The 4622-nt window shown below is 35.0% G+C and overlaps 1 protein-coding gene and 1 pseudogene across 2 annotated transcripts in view; one reads left to right on the top strand and one right to left on the bottom strand.

The window, feature by feature from the left end:
- The window catches only part of CWC27 (CWC27 spliceosome associated protein homolog), a 238280-nt gene that overhangs the window by 146773 nt on the left and 86885 nt on the right, over positions 1-4622 (bottom strand). The window lies entirely within an intron of this gene.
- LOC111723969 lies at positions 134-233 on the top strand (annotated as a pseudogene).

The following is a 4622-nucleotide window of genomic DNA, read 5'->3' as shown; positions in this document are numbered from 1 at the left end:
CCCCCCCCCCCCAAAACAAGAATAGCATAGCAGTTAAATGCATGGTTATCTGAAGAGGGACTACAGTGTTGGAATTTTGGCTCCAGCACTTTTTAGCTTGTAATTGTGGCTTCGCAAATTAAAAATGGGTCTAGTGTTCATTTCGGCAGCACATACACTAAAATTGGAATGATATAGAGAATATTAGGATGGCCTCTGTGCAAGGATGACACGCAAATTTGTGAATATTTTTTCACTGGATAAAATATTTAAATTTAAGACATGAAACTATAAAAATACTAGAAGAGCGTGCAGAGGAAACACTTGAAAATATTGGACTGGTTACATATTTTAAGAGGAAGAACCCCCACTCCTGGCAATTGAAGCAACACCACAAATAAATAACTGGGATTTGATTAAGCTAAAAAGCTTCTGCATAGCTAAAAGCACTACAACTAAAGCAAACAGCCTTTGGAATAGATTATTTTTGTATGTTATGATTCCAACAAAGGTCTGATAATTAGAATCTGTAGAGAATTCAAAGTTATCAATAACAAGGTGCCCATTTTTTGGTGGGCAAGAGACTTAAACAGAAACTTCTCTGAAGATGACAGACAAGTGACTGACATACACATGAAAAAAATGCTCATCGTCTTTTATCATCAGAGAAATGCAAATCAAAACCACTTTGAGATATCACCTTACCCCAGTAAGAATAGCCCTTATTATGAAGTCTTAAAACTGCAGATGCTGGCATGGATGTGGAAAGAAGGGAGCACTTCCTACACTGCTGAGGGGTTTGCAAATTAATACAACTTTTATGGGAAAAAGTATGGAGAATCCTTAAGGAACTAAAAGTTGACCTTCCATTTGATCCCACAATTCCATTACTAGGCATTTACCCAGAAGAACAAAAATCATCTTACTACAAAGACATGTGCAGCCTAATTCATAATTGCCAAGTTGTGGAAACAGCCCAAATGCCCATCAATCCATGAATGGATTAACAAATTGTGGTATGTGTATACCATGGAATACTATTCAGTCATTAAAAAGATGGAGACTTTGTATCTTTTATGTTTATATGGATGGAGTTGGAACATATCCTTCTTAGTAAAGTATCTTAAGAATGCAAAAAAAAGTATCCAATGTACTCAATACTATTATGAAACCAATATATAAACACTTACACATTCATATAAATGATAAAACACAAATACAGTTTAGCAAGAGGGAGGGGAGAGCAAGAGAGGGAAAGGGAGGTGGGAGGGCAATTGGCGGTAGGAGGGAGGGCATTTGGTGGGATCTCCCCTAATGTGCACAATGCAAGAGTACACTTCAAAATAACTAAAAGTAAATAGCAAATGTCTTACCACAAAAAATAAGTAAATGAACAAAAAAAAAATTCTGTCTAAAAAAATGAGTCTAATAATAAAAACTACCTTGTAGGGTTGTTGAGAAGGTTTAACACAAAAGAGTATATACATATATATGACAAATAAATACTTGTTACTATTCTTCATTTTAACTTTACCAACAACAAAATGTAGATAGTACAGTTTTGAAAAAACAACTACATTTTAAACTTTTACACTCTCTGGAAAAGGTCTCAGTAAAAATGAGAACATGAACATGAAGTATTCAATACAGTTCCTGAGACATAGTAAGCACTCATAATAATAATAATAATAATAATAATGATGATAGAATCCTAGTAGAAAAGAATAGGAAAGGATCTTAAGAAATCATCTGATTCTGCTTCTAGAATGCTTCCTTCTTATTGTCTGCATACGGAGCACTTTTTAAAGACATTCTTTTATACAAATCATCTATTTAGTTGTTTTTTTTTTTATTTTTTTAGAGAGAGAGTTTCACTTTGTCACCGTTGGTAGAGTGAGTGCTGTGGCATCACAGCTCACAGCAACTTCTAGCTCTTGGGCTTAGGCGATTCTCTTGCCTCAGCCTCCAGAGTAGCTGTGACTACAGGAGCCTGCCACAATGCCCAGCTATTTTTTGTTGCAGTTTGGCCAGGGCCAGGTTCAATCCCGCTGCCCTCGGTATATGGGGCTGGCACCCAACTCACTGAGCCACAGGTGCCACCCAATATATTTAGTTTTTAACAACATGCTCAAAACACTTTAGTAACTTTACAATTCCTGTTAGGTCTACTTTCTATCAGTTCAGTTATATTTGCTATTCTACTCTGAATTCTAATCAAGTTCTGCTATCTTTAAAAAAATCTAAACTTTTTAAAAAATATTAAAAATTTAGGACGGTGCCTGTGACTCAAAGGAGTAGGGCGCTGGCCCCATATGCCGGAGGTGGCGGGTTCAAACCCAGCCCTGGCCAAAAACTACAAAAAAAAATTAAAAATTTAAACCTTTTCTAAACTTAAGTGCACTGCAATGAACTATACCTTAAGTATATACAGTTGAAGAATTTGATAGATGGATACACCCATGTAACCCAAACCCCTAGAATGTTTTCATCTCAGAAAGTTCTCTGATACCGCTTTCCACGTAATCTCTGCCATCCCTCCTTGCTACTGCTGCCATCCCCTCCTGTCACAAGTATTGTTCCACTTAGATTAGCTTGCTTGTTCTAATAATTCATATAAATGGAATCACACAGTATGTTCTCTTTAGTGTCAGGCTTCTTCACACCACCCAAAGTGGTTTTGAGATTCATAGATATTACTGTACCATATTAGTAGTCTGTTTCTTTTTATTGCTAACTAGTATTCTTTATATATAGTCCATATACGATTTGTTTGTCCTATAACCTGTTGAGATAAATATGGGCTGTTTTCAGTATTTGGCTATTATGAATTGTTCTCACGGCAATTTACATAGCTTTTTGTGGACAAACACTTGGGTATAATGGGCCATAGGGGCTATAAAGGCTGAACATTGTAAAAAACTGTCAAATTGCATGTCACACTTAGTATTCCCACCAGTGACTAGTGTTTGACAGTCTTGGTTGTCTACACGTTTACTAACATTTGGTTTTGTCACTATTTTTTAAAGTCAGTCTAGGTGGTATTATCTTATAGTGGTTTAATTTGTTTCCCTAAATATGATGTTGAACATTTTTTATGTGCTTACTGACCACCAATTTGTCTTCCTATGGATGTCTGGCCTTTTTCCCATTTTAAAATCTATCTTCTAATTTTCAAATAGAAATATTCTAGATACAAACATTTTATCAAATACACAATGTTATAAATATTTTCTTCCAATTTATGATTTCCTATTCACCTTTTAAAGTAGGTCTTTTGATAAGCAGAATTTTTAAATTTTGTTAAAGCTCTTGATTTTCCTTTAAGTGCAATTAATGTTGAAATGATATAAAGTACAATCATAATTCTAATAGCCATTTGTTAAATCCAAAAGAAAACATGAGGCCCAAGATGAGTTTTCAACAGCAGACCTCAATGTGTCACTGACTGATGATCTAGGGTTTTGTCTACTACTCTGATACATATGACTGACTTACTGGTTTTCCATAGTTTTAGGTTTTTCCCCTTGACTTCTAGTGTTTTAGCAAGGGTATCTTATTTATGCAAATATATTGAGTATTATCTTGACCGCCCCTTTTCCAAGTCAGCAAATTGGATATTACATCAAACAGGGGCCTACTCATTATACCCTCCAGGTTGCCAGAAGCTACTTACAGGTCCTTTGAGGGTATGATTCTTGAATTACCTAACAGTAGGTTCCTGCCAGGGCTCCCACTTTATAGGATGAAAAGTGGGAGTATTGCTGGATTTGTTAAACCTGGCAGACATCACATAGCCATCCTGACTGAGCATATTCTGCCCATATAAAGGCATCTGTCTTTATCTTTTTTGGGACAATGTTAGAACAGCAATCAGTCAATAAATGTGGTAAAATAGGAAGTACAGTCTTTATTAGGTAGTGATGAATGAACTGTATAATGAAATTTAAACTAGTAATAAATGGTGGTGCCTAGACATTATTCTTTAAAATAATAAAGTACCCAGCTGTTAACTTACTCAAACTGTAAACCAAGAGTAAGATTACAACATCTCTAGTCTGGTACCTTCTCGGGGAGAATGGGCTGGAAAAAGCATTGTCAGCTGAAATATTTCTCTTTGCTACTGGAATATTACTATTTTTTATAGGCTTTTATACATTTATAGATTTTCATCCACATATTTAAATTTTTGACTTGGGCTAATTACATTAACTAGCAACATCTGGTTCATTACAAAGTGTAATTCTATGAAGATCATTCACAGAAATAAATTTAATGCAGATTTGATTATCAGAGTTATTAAAAACAGAATTTATTACATAGAAAGTCTGTGGAGAGAAAAATAATTTGGTCAGTTTCTGTTGTCTACAAATATTCTTCCAAATGCTCATCCTTAATTCCTACTCCTTAAAACTGCCATCTACTCAATGTGATCTTTTTTTCTAATCAATATGCTATCCCTGAAAGATCCAAGTCCCCAAATTCTTTGTGGAATTACTTTTGCACCTAAAGCCATAAACCATATTTTTTTTAATCCCAAAAAGTTGCCACTAAAAATTAAAAACAAAAATTTGTTGAAAAACTAAGCTCTTAAAAGTTTAGATTACCACCAACACCCTGCCATGCCATGTGCACGCCCTACAGAA

The sequence above is a fragment of the Otolemur garnettii genome, unplaced genomic scaffold (assembly GCF_000181295.1).
Source record: "Otolemur garnettii isolate 467f Iridium unplaced genomic scaffold, OtoGar3 scaffold00017, whole genome shotgun sequence".
Classification (NCBI taxonomy): domain Eukaryota; kingdom Metazoa; phylum Chordata; class Mammalia; order Primates; family Galagidae; genus Otolemur; species Otolemur garnettii.
The sequence above is the reverse complement of the archived record's forward strand: the minus strand, read 5'-3'. Positions and strand labels throughout refer to the sequence as shown.